At 36.7% G+C, this 13,016-nt stretch overlaps 1 long non-coding RNA gene across 1 annotated transcript; it reads left to right on the plus strand.

The window, feature by feature from the left end:
* Positions 1-6,989: 6,989 nt before the first annotated feature.
* LOC130686584 (uncharacterized) lies at positions 6,990-12,623 on the plus strand. Its single transcript, XR_008999930.2, has 2 exons — positions 6,990-7,569; positions 9,379-12,623. It is a non-coding gene; the product is annotated as an uncharacterized LOC130686584 (long non-coding RNA).
* Positions 12,624-13,016: the final 393 nt, after the last annotated feature.

A 13,016-nucleotide genomic window follows, 5' to 3' on the forward strand; every position in this document is an offset into this window, starting at 1 on the left:
AATCTATGCATTTAGTATGACATTTTTTAGGCATAAAAAATATGGAGTCAACTCTGCTGTGTGGCGTTGACTAACCTGAATTACTCGTACATTAAACATATAATGGCATTCAACCAGTGCTGATATGCTTATGCATGTCATCGATTGTCTTGAGCAGTTCTTTTTTTAAAAGTCGCACAGAGCAGGTTTTCGTTGACATTGTTTGTAATGGAAATATATCTGTGCCCAATTTGGTATGCACCACAATGTCGGTACGTACGGATTTTGCCACAGCGAATGTGTATAAGAATATGCAAGGGCCATCAAGAGGATAAGTAAGAAAAGGGAGACAAGGCCAGCAACAATGCTCTTTGCAAAACTTGCTGATGGTCGCTGCGTATCTGACTTTTATATACATCGTTTCCCATTTTGCAACGTAAGTCCAAATCACAATCAAAAGTAGAGAAAAAACGGGAAAGAAAATTGGGAATGAGCGAAAATAAGAGCCATGGAGAAATGGGAAACGTGTCCAGAATAAAAACAGGAAAATTAGCGGCTCTTACGAGAAACTAAAAGTATATATATAAATAGAGAGAGAGAGAGAGAGGTACTTAAGCAATGCGCGATAAGGCTTGTAAAAATACACACAATGTATGCATGCAGAAATGTGCGCGGTCTTTGCAAGATCGCTTTGCATAAACAATAGGGGTTTAAATTTAGACCCTTTTTTGCCTGGGGCACGCCACCGTGCTTTTTCTGTATATGTAAATATATCCGGGCGGTGTACAATCGTGCCGATCGATGGCTTTCTATGTTTCTCCTTCGTTTATTCAACTATCGCCATTTTTTTTTGTTGCTGCTAGTTTAGTGGAAACTGGAATTGCAACATACACAAAAAAAAGGTGGAATTTCGCAAGCTTTTAAAACCATCAATAGAAACGAAAATAACAAAAACAAGCAAAGACATTAAGGCAATCATTAAATAAGGCCGGCCCGAAATAGAATACTGGACACAAGGGGACAGCATGTAATATTGCGAGCTCTTTGTTTTTGGCTGCATGTGCTGTTGCTCAGTTGTATGTAGATATATACGAGTACGAAACAAGAAACACGTTTATCTCTTTCCCGTTTGCAGTTTGTGTTCAGTAATAGTTTATAGCCAAGAGAATTGATGACCCTATTAAAACGTCGCCAAGAATAAAACTACCCGAAAAGAAATTTCGACATCTAATGGTAACGTTAGTGGATAAATCGACTATTGAAACTATTTTCGTTGCAAAGGACAAAGAAACAATGATAACCTAGTCCCTGCATGGAGCAATAGCACTGCAAAAATATGCACGGTTTCCTTTTCTTTGTACGTTTGCCATTCATTGTTTTGTTAATAAACATTACAAAAAAAAATGACATTGTCTCGCATAAGAGCAGTGACTCCATACCTTTAAAATAGCGGGCTATTTTCTCGCATTTCTGAGTAAAACATTTTTGATTAAAGCAGGGGAGATCAAAAATTATTATTATAAGAGGATCATCGATGGTGGAGGCTGCGCAATGCAAACTCCAAAAATATTTATAGCCATCCAAAGGATTTTGATGGATTATGTATAGGCAATACACCATAAACTCTTCCTCTATTCCTATTGGACAACGAGCGATTGTACATAGTAGTTGGGCTTCACATTCAGTGATGCGCAGCGCAGTTCTCCTCCTCTATAAGTTTTTCTGATTTCAAATATGTTAGAGGTGTGTGACACACGAAAATAGTAGTTGAATCTCTATCTCTTTTGTAGGATGGAAACAATGTAAAGATTGAACTACTCAGAGTCGAATATGTTACGTTTTTAAAGACAATTTTGTTTTATTTATGCATCTATATCAGCGAATGTTACCAATAAATAGCACAGGTTACACTAGAGTAGACGTAAAAATCTTACCTAGTAAGGTCTCATAGTATCAACTGCATTAAGATGAGGTAGCATTCTGTAACTTTAAACTGATTAAAACCGTGAAAGAGAACATTGAATTGAACGTAAATCCTCTCACGAATCTCCTTACTGTGTAAAGTCTGCGTGACATTGAACATACAACACGAATGTTAAAAATAAGTAATGAAGATTCAGTCAAAACACATATGGGATGCATAAACTGTTCAGATACAAGTCGCTGAGCCTATACAAAACGCTGGACATCACTGGGCTGACGACACGTCAACGTAGAATGTTATTTAAAAGCTTCATGAATTAAATTCAACGATTGCAATAAAAACGAAAACTTTTCAGTCACCTTTTGGAAGTTCTTCTGTATCTTCTTACGTTGCCGTTAAAAAGCTTTTAATACTATAAAGAAGGGATAACATAAAGAAACTTAGAAGCCAAGCCTTTTCTAGAGATTGTCAGCTACTGCAACCAAATTTCGCTGTTTCTATACAGTAGCTGTATGATGCGTAGATATATTAAAATATATAACATTTAAAAATAAAACGATACGTACCTTGTAGAACTTGTGTTACACAGTCCAACGCTTAGTTTTGATTATCGAAACTTTTATAAATGTTAAACGTTTGGAAAGAATATAAAAACGAAAATGAAAAGATGGCATTCTCATCAGTCGTCGATTTGGCAGTGTGTTAAATGGTTGGATGTGATAAGTGTCGCGTTAGCTCCATATACGTAGACCTCACGTTATTCTTCTGTTTTCCGTAGAATTTTTGTGTTTTTGTTGCATAAAAGAAATAATCAGTGAAAACAAGAGTTTTCGAAATGTGTGGAAATGTTAAAATAATTACAGAAGATCGTCTACACTAACAAAAAGAAGGCATTTTACACCGTCCCCCCACCCAATAGCCAACCATGAAACAAACGTATAGGCTGTTCGTTTTCAATGATTTCGGGTACGTAAAATTGTTTGTTTATGACGTTTATTATTCATTCTTTACGTATAGTGTTATTATCGTAACATTTCGTTGTATTAGAAGCACATAATTATAGCGACCTCTAGTGATGTTAAACAATAGCTTATTCCTCTTCGTATTGCAGTCACGTATAAGCCTTGTGTTTTAAATGTGAAACTGTACATAGGTGGTCGCTATTTTGACTCACATAAAGGTGTTCTATTTACAGCTATGAAACTCACTGAAAATGTAATGGTTTTACAGCTAATTTTACAACCTCTGTATTCTAACCGTATGAAAACAACCTCTCTAACACAGTGCAAAACTATATTTACGACTGTTTTGGCTGTGATACGTGACGCCATCATTTTCAAGCCTTTAGAAGTCTAATGTTAATATATTTGTCGTAAGCATAGTCTAAACAGATTCTTAGTTGATTAGGCCTAGGCTTACAAAGCTGTTGGTCTTTTGCTTAACAAACATGGCCATTATTCACGTTCTCGACTGTAACTCGTTTTGCCTTTTTGTAAACTACACGACGCTTGTTGACGCTGCTATACTTTCGTGAAAAGCCTTTAATATATTAGGACTGAATAATGGAAAAAAGAGGATAGCAAGACACCGTAGTAGCCGTTTCTGATTTGACCAACGCCATCTGTTCAAACCGAGTCCTAATAACCGGAATATTCTTGTCAGCCTTCGTTTTTTAAATTCAGTCTTTTTGTTACAACTGTTGAATACACGAGACGCGATGAAAACAAACAACTTCAGGTTGAGGGAAATCAAACTGCTTTATGGAAGAAGAACCTGTTTGCTTTCAGACGTTAGAAAATCGTAGCCTATTACAACAAAACCTGTCGAGTGCCCATTGCTGTTCAAGGTACCACTCGCGTTGCTTATATATCTATACGAATCTTCCAGTAATATAAGCCTTTGTCGGAATTTTTTTTTAAATTTTCTATATATTTTAAAATATGTATTCAGGCCGAAGTAGGAAGCAGTCAAAACAATTTCACGTCTTCACGTCTACAAGATTGTATTAATAAGCTTTATGATATTCGGTTTTATTTTTACTTAACAGTCTGCCCCTTATTCGTGGAGAATCAAAGTATAGCATATAAATTAAATTCTTTCAAGGCCTACATCCTTCATAGTTTTCCAATGGCTATACACATATTCATATATAGTATGTATTCCACTATACATACATATATTCTTATGACATTTTAGATCTGCATAATTAGCAGACAACGGTTTTATCTGTGTGATTTGGTTACACTGCTTCCCTCTAGTAGCGACGAGACTATGCAAACAAAGTGTACAGTATAGAAGGTACTTATTTATAACGGTGCGTCCATAAATTTGATTGATAAACTGCGTACACTAATACGAGGAAAGCTGAATCAAATTAATGTTGTGGGTTAAGGCAATAAATGAATGTACGTTGACAGGAACCATTATCTTGTTATTAAATGAATCCGTTTGTATTTTTCATTCGTTTGAACGTTGCTGCGACCAACATCGAAATCTAAAATCAATATTTCCAGTGCATATAGTCAGGGAAACATTCTTGAGCACGTAAACTTGTCGAGCTTCAGTGATGTCTGTCTCTGTACAAAACGAAGTGACGTAGCATATCCACCATACAGTCACGCGTACGCATGTCAATGACGAGTCTACCTCAAGCAAGAAGAGCATCGTGATGTGATCATGTCGGGATACACACACGACTTGAGGCTTAATCGACCTAAATTTAGGGTAATTAAGCATCTGTGGTCGGTTTTGGTCGTTTACCACACATAGTATATGGTCGTATTATCAACAAAAAGTCTAAATATAGTCCAAATTCTTATGGTTGAGATCTCAGCAGTCGAAATATATTTTTTCCTTTCCGTAGCTTATGGGGTATAGAGACAAGCAAAAAATAAAAATTTTTCTCTTAAATTTTCCTCGAGATATATTATTTTTGAGCAGTTGAGGGTGGTTTCTCGTAGTGCTTGTTGTATGCAATAGGCATTATTATTCTGAATTAAATAAGTAGAGCTAAATGGTCGACGCCATTGGGGAAAAAACGAACAATACTTCTCCAATTATTAAATAAGAAATTGAGAATAGCGATCAGTGGGAGACAACAAAACATAAAAAAAAATAATAAAAAACGACGTTTAGTGCCTGATATTGATGATTCGATACACACAGCTGTGAAGAATTCATGACTGTTATTTTTGTTTGTTTTTCTTTTCAATTTTGATTTTTTCATTCGTTGCATATTGCTAAAGTATACCTTTCGATAGGTGTGATGCAAAGTGAAGTATTATGAAACCACACATTAAAAGAAAAGAGAATTCATAATAGAGCAAGTGTGAGCAATCCCTTAGTCTAGCAGAAGACAAAATTATCTGCCTCTGTGCTGCGTACAGTGAACCTTGAACGAAGAATAAAAACGACCCGAAAAAGAAAACAATGTTTTATCTTTTGGGAATCCATATGATAAAAAAAAATTAATGACAGCCAAGAAAAACTTGTAGGACTATATCTGCATTGTGACACGTATTCTGAATGAACGTTGGCGTTAACAATGGCATCCAAGTCTGAGCTAAGCTTGGTATGCCCAAAATAAGCATCAGCTGTTTTTCAATGCTTATTTTGACTTGGCTATTACGTATACCTAGATGTATTTCGAAATTATCAATGGTGGAATTTCACATACGTAAAGCTTGAGAATGCCAATAAAGTTGAAAAACACTGCAATCTAGAACAGTCCAATAAAAAAAAGGCCCCATCAATTCTCTTCAATTGCTGGCGATTGTGAGCCGCATTTAACGTCAGGCTTTAAGCAGCACAGTAGTAGTTATCAATTTATATGAAGTAAGTTTAACACGTAGTATTATAATGTTCTTGTTGCCATTTTTAAGGTTTAAGTTCTAGGCCGCTGCTGATTCGACAGCCTATACGAGGGGAATCAGGTGAATCTGATTGGTCCATTGGCTTACAAGCATGGCCGCTCGAAAACGTTCCGAGCAAATTCCGACAAGATCTGCTCTAATTTGTGTGGACAAGATATACCAGTTTGGTGTTAGGGCAGAAGACGAATGTGTTCTTGGTGTATAGGTCGTTGCCCTTTTATTTAAAAAAAAAAAAAAAAAGAACAACTCTAAACTTGTTCAACTATGGCAGGTATTTGAAATCAAGGTTTGAAATGCCAATTTCAGAATGTACATTGCAGACATCTATACGTTTTCTTATATACTATCACTACAGTGAAAGAAATGGCGTTAACATTCTGTGCGACTGTTAGCCTGATCAGTTGTGGCTTTACTACCGAAAGAGTTCACTCTTTGGTGGCAGAGAACTGAGTGACAATCTCATTAGAAAAATAAACGCCAACGTAATGCCTAATGTGTGTATCTTCGTACAGGAAAAAAGGAAGACAAAAAAACTTTCAGTACATTTTGCTCTTTTACCGGCCGATGCAACTGTTATGGTTGTCAACCCAAACAAGAAGTGGATGAAGCAAGGACACCCTGCTGCTTCGTAATGAACAATGAGACGTAACGTCTTGAATGACGGCGCCATCGTTTTCGAAGTGTGAAGTTTTCTATAGTTCTACTACGTGAATCAGAATATTTATCGGATTTTCAGCCATGAAACGTCTGGGAATAAAATTAGTAAGTATACTTTTTCTCAGTGCATGTCAATTATGAGCATCCTCAACGTTTACTTATTTACTTACCAAAGAAAAAAACTGTAAATACGTAGAACCTTTGCCGTTATGAGAAGGATGGATATAACAGCAGCAGTTACTTACTAGAAGTTTCACCTCATTTGTTAATAACGTAGTTATTACGATTTTTAAGTTTTTAGATAGAAATGTGAATGGAAATGTCTTTCTAGAAACTGTGAAGAGTAGTTTTCAAGAATAACGTTACTACTACGAATTTTAAACTTAAAGATTTGAATTGATAACTTCTTTTGTTGTTTTAGGGTTCGACAATACGATGTTTGTTGGTGCGTCTTCACTCCTAAAGCATTTTGCCCGGGTTCTGCCTGATGTCCTTTTGCCCGGGTAAGTTTCAACATGTGCTAGTAATAGAATATAGGTCGATCTGTGTAGGAGTTTCTATTAGTGAGATGGCGTTGTGATGACGTGATTTGCGTAAATAAGGTGTTAGGTATGTATGCGATGCCGGTGAGATGATAGAAGAGGGAAATTTAGTGACAACAAATTCTTGGCTTGGTAAGACAAAGTGTTTGGAACTTGGCAACATTTATAAGGCGTTTTGCATTGCTGCCACTGTCAGTTGCAATTCGACACCGTCATAATACATTTCACCGCAAGTATCAATCGATATCTTATTCCAGAAAAATGAAAACAATTCATTTTTTCCCCTTTTTAATGGTTAAATTCATAAAACTAGTCTAGAATGGATACGCATATAAAAAATTTTCCGAGATATCTTTTCAAAGAGTTTTGATTTGACTACACAACACAAACTGAAGAGAGAACTGTAGTAAGTTTTGGAGGGGGCTTCTAATTGGTGGAATCCTATCCAAAATGGCCGCGCCCAACAGCCAAATTCTAGTGAACGTTGTCTACTGCAAGAGCGCAAGGAAACACAACGTAGTGCCTGCGATTTATTTTCGTCATGCGTAAAAACGAGTCCCGTGATGCCCTGCCAATGACACCTATTCCCATCAAGGTATGCAGTTTATCAGTTAATGAACAAATTTACAGAAACAATCACACAAAATTAGAAACCTGGTTAGTAAAAATGCGAGTGTGTACGAACGATCATCTTGAGACTAACTTCTTAAGACCTGTTGGACAAAATTGAACGTTCCTGTTAGCTGACTGAAGTAAAAGAATAAGCTAACGTCCGAATTGTAATACGAAGTCCATTTGTCATCTTATAGAGAGTAAAATAATAGCAAAAGTAGCATTTACCCATTTTATTGCCCATAAGATGGGTAAAGTATAAAGTGTAGCTTATATCCTTTAGCAGTTCACAACGAACGAGCTTTATCACACTTTTAGGAAAATCAAAATATTTGTTTGTCCAACCAACAAGTTCTAAGACCTTCGGATATTTTTTATTGAGAATTCGATTAGTATAGAATGTGCCAGCTGCTAGTTCTCCGGCTTGGCACATTAATTGAAAAGTAACAATATGAAATTCTGCAGCAACAATTTTCAGTTCGGTGAATAGTTGGCAAAGCCATCAGCTTGGGAACGATTTTTTTTTTGTATTTGTTGTGGAATTTTTCCGGTTAAAAGATAACGAGTTTTGCCAGCGAAACTGAGCGAAGCTGTTTGGTAACAGACGTTGAGAATGAGATAACAACACAAAACAACGGATGATGATGTAATACCTCGGCTGTCGTATACCGCATATAGTGATGCAACATATTCGTTGCTTTCACTCTTGAGGCAATGTCCTCCCGAAAAACACACAAAAAAAAAACTGACCTGCCCTTTAGCTGCTGCTTTTACGTGCTATCGTCACTTCTAGTGCCAGAAGTTTGTGTGAGCTATTTATAATTATAATGTTGTTTTGCTTTCGTATTTCAGCTGGTTTTCTGTACGAGCTAATGAAGTGCATTAGACAGTTTGGCGTGCCGTTCGTTGACAACCTTTTTCCTCTTATACTTCGTAATACGCTCTAGAAGGCACGTTTAAAATATTGCGAAGACTCTTCACTATTTCATTTGAATGTTCTTTATTTTTTTTAAAAGCAGCTTGCACGGTGCTAGATGAACGTAAGGCCTGACATTTGTTATTGTTCTCTCTCAAGCAGACAAAATTAAGTACAGGTCCCATGTCCAAATAGCTTAGTCACCGTAATGAATATAAATGTGTAACTCCAGCCATTAATGATCAAGTTTCGTTCTTTTTTTCCTGCTAGTTTCTAGTTTAATATTCTTAATTGAAATTGCTCCATCATGAACTTGCTATTGTAAATACGTCTCTCGTCTCATGATGTTAAATGAAAGAGATTATCTGTGTGGCAATAGTTGCCATGGAAGCGCATTTCCTGCTATATTTTGATTCAAGACGATGGCAAAAGTTAGATATGGAAGTCAATCTTGGCATTTGAGTCTCGGGTGTCAATTTTGTATTGACCTCAGCACGTGAAATTCTACTGGAAGCGAAATAAGATCTATCGAGTTGTTGTTTTGCTCGCGTGTTTTTTTTCCGCAATGAGATACCCGTTTCCTCTTCCAAGCGACGCTTTTATACAGCATTTATCTGATTTATCTATTTAGAGTGAACTCTTCGTGATAGACACTAGCAAAAAAGCAAAAAAGCCCCTGTGGCAAGCACTGGCGTTTTTTTTAAATCGTATTTTCCCCCGGAATACCGTAGCCTGTTTGTGTGTTATCATTTATTAAGTGCATGCTCAGCGACAAATCAAACTAAAAAAATAACTCCCGTCCCCTCCCCCCTCCGAAAAAAAAACGCGTATCTAATAATTCAACAGCTAATTCTTCAAAATTATTTGCCATTTCAGGTTATATTGTGTATTCCAGAAAATGAGGCCGTTTTGGAGTTTCAGCTGATGGAATCCATGAAGCAGTTTGCTGCTTGTTGACGGGTAGTCAGCATTAAATCGAGATCTATGCGCGGCATTGGCCCTGTTAGCTTACACAGATTCCCAGCAGACAGGTATGTAAAAATCAATACTTTTTACCGTTACGGCGTCACTCTTTCACGCATCAGTCAGCGAAATTGAAAGCAACCAGAAGGCAATTCTGATTTTAATTCCACTTTACTTTCTTTATTTCAAAAATTCTCCGTGATACGTCAATGTCAGTTCCTGTAGGTATACAGTATAGTTACCCCTTTGACAACTAAAATGCAATTAAACTTTTATCCAGCAAGCTAGAAATGTCACAGAGGACCACAGACCGCATTGTCGGAGTTCGTTCATGAATACGTTAAATATACTAACAATGCTCTAGATGTATATATTTAACGAATTTGAATAATGCATACAATCAGTAGCTAAAGATTTTTTTTCATAGCGAGTAAAGAGCACACGATGGAGATTGTCAATCATTAGTGTGCATTGTTCAAGTTTAACTATATACGATTTTTTCCCCACCAATAGTCATTTCGCGTTTTCCACAATGTAATCTTTTCTTGATGTCAGTATTTATTGATTAAATTGTGCCTCCTATATCACTAGACCAGCAAGCAAAAATGTTGGAGCATAGTATGTTAAGGTGGATGTATCGTGTTTTCAAATTGGGTAATATTAGAGGAACCAGATGCTGTTCATATTCATAAACTCATTTTCGTTGTATTTTTACTTGTAATTAATACTTTAATGAAGAAAATTTGACGTAAATTTTTATTTTCTATTTTGCTGGTCGCTAGAAAACGTTTATTTGGATAGGCCGTCCATTTGTTGATATCCCTCATTTGTTTCTTATTCTTAACCTACATTGTCAGGGCGACAAACAGCTATAAAATTATTTTTTTTGTTCACACGATGTGCACTTAATAAAGCTCAGTTCATTTACAACAGTAATTGTCACACAATATGGTTCTACGATAAGCTTAGGACAAAGAAACTAAACTTAGGACTTGATTTCTCAGGTCGTATAATCCCTATAAAAACGCAACTCAATGTTGTTTTCCTTGGATGAGTTCAGACAGCGTTAACATTTCTAAAACCTGTATCTAAAATTTAAAGACTTTGTGTTGTTCGGCTTACCCGACCCATCGTGCGTTTCCTTCCCGACAGATAAAAAAGACAGGCCCGTATTACTGTGCCCTTATTGGTTGGATGCAATATCAAAATGGCTGCCAACACAAAGTCTACTGCTATGTGAGCTAACAGAAAAAAATAAATGCCGCGTTTACATCTTGGCGCATACACCCCCAGAGTAAGCGTAGTTACGTATGCTTCCCTCTTAGCTTGTTGTTTTGATTATCAAGTAGGAGGACTGGTATTTTAACGTATCACATTGGTTCCAATTTGAAGTGCGTAAAAGTTGAGGGTGCCAATTTTTGTGTGCCATTACTCTTGTCAGTCGATCAGAAAAATAACCAAGGACAACTTTGCATTTTTTTTAAATAAAAAAGAGGGGGGTCCATTGAAGGAAAAATTCGCCGAATTGTGTCAACTCTGCATTAGGCTTCCAACAGTCAGCTGATTTACAGGGAAAGCGTGTGCTTAAGGTCTGTTAGTTTTTGCATCGAATAATCATCGAAGACAAAAACGATTTTAATTGTAATGGACGTACGATTAGATTAGAAATTGCTTACGATGTATCTTTTTTTTTACCCCTGAAATTCCATTAAAAATTTGTTTGCTAAGTGTATCTTGTTTTATTGTTTTTTCTTGAATAAAAAAAAAGATGTTAATGGATTGTCTCAGAGACATGTTTTACACGGTATTCATTACAATAGACTTTATAGAAAAAGAAAAATTATACGTCCATTTACCTTTATGTTTAACGCTTTAGCATGCTTTAAATCATAACCTTTCCTAAATAAAACTGACCTGCCTTAAATCAGGTGGGATGCCTAACGAAAAACGACATTCAAAAAAGGGCATAAAGCATACGACAGGGCATACGGTACATTCAGATCTATCGACCTTTATAGCGTTCAGGTTGTAACGAATCGAAACCGCTTTTCGTACGCTTGACAGCAGTTTGCAGTAGCCTTAAAGTGGGAGTGACGCGTAATGTGTTCAGTGCGTCACCACGCATAGAACTGGAGCCGCTCTTATCACGCTTAGCGGTACGCCATCATGGCGTGGAGTTAGGAGTGGCGCATGGTGTAACTCACGCGCCCCGCCCACACGATTGTATCACCAAAGCGTGTTTCTTATTACTTCCATGATATGCGCCACTGTCGCGATTCCACTGATATAAAATCCCGACTTTTTCGCTATTTAGCTCAGAGTTGCATTTGCTCGCATCCTGTGTCCTACTTGCATTGGGATACATAAATAAATGGCAATAACACGTCGTAAGGCTCTATTCACGAACAAAGTCTTTTTGATTGCAGCGTACTGCCCAATAGCTCCCTTTGTGTTGGGATATTTTTTTTGGGTGGGCAGGCTCATATGAAAACAATACCTTTTCCAGTAGTAGCAGATGTTATGTTCAATGTTGATTTTTCGGTAGTTTCATGTTAGTCATAGAATACAAAATGTCTTTCTACATAGATGAATGGCATGTGTGATTTTCGTAGTTTTAATAATTAAAATTAACACACATAGATTCTGATTATCCATTACAGCCAGTCAACTGAAGGAAGAACGTGAACTAAAAGTTTAGGCCATGGGTTGGCCCTTGATGATGAGACGAACGTATTTTACAACATAGTTTTTCTTAAAATTGTTTTCCTGCCCATGTTTCAAGTGTGGCATTCCATAACGGACAGTAGCCTGATGGATGGGATTATGCCTTTGTTTCCTAAGTTTCACGTTTGTCTAATATGCAAGCTACTCTTTTACAATCTAGTTTTGTTTTTAGACGCCTTTAAAGAATTGCGTCGCTAACTAATACTCTTCTTAAATGGTTCTCTTACAATTTACCATTTTGCATGGAGCTGTCGTTTTTGATCATTCCATCTTGCCTGTTAGTATACCCCATCCAGCATCCATCCCAATTAAAACGCTTTCCGCTTTCTTGATGGTTTAAGCTCATACTTTCATATAATTTGTTTTTAGTATAGCCGTCGTGTGATAGAAAAATACAACCTAGTTCGCTTATCGAGGTAGGCGCGTTTCTCAAAGATTGGTGTCATCATTGTAATCGCATGTAGGTGGCGTGACTGATCAATATTTACATTTAGATGAAGGGTAGCCCAATGCTGTAGCACTTTCAGTACATCCTCTTCTATAAGAACAACACTTTTTCTTCTCAGTCAATGGCAAATAAAGAGATTTGTGGGCGAAAACATCTCCGTTAAACTCTATGTGACGTGCATAGTAAGTTGCCGTCTTTATTGGTTTATCTGTACATTTTTACGATCGTCCGTATACAAAAGAACAACCAATGTTGCAAAGTGTCAATAGATACAAAAGTTCAGAAGAAACATGAAAAAAGATTAACAAAGTTTGGTAGGCTACATTACTATGAAGATTGTTTCCCTCGTAGGGCAAAAGTAAGGAGAAAAAAAATATAT

The sequence above is a fragment of the Daphnia carinata genome, chromosome 7 (assembly GCF_022539665.2).
Source record: "Daphnia carinata strain CSIRO-1 chromosome 7, CSIRO_AGI_Dcar_HiC_V3, whole genome shotgun sequence".
Classification (NCBI taxonomy): domain Eukaryota; kingdom Metazoa; phylum Arthropoda; class Branchiopoda; order Diplostraca; family Daphniidae; genus Daphnia; species Daphnia carinata.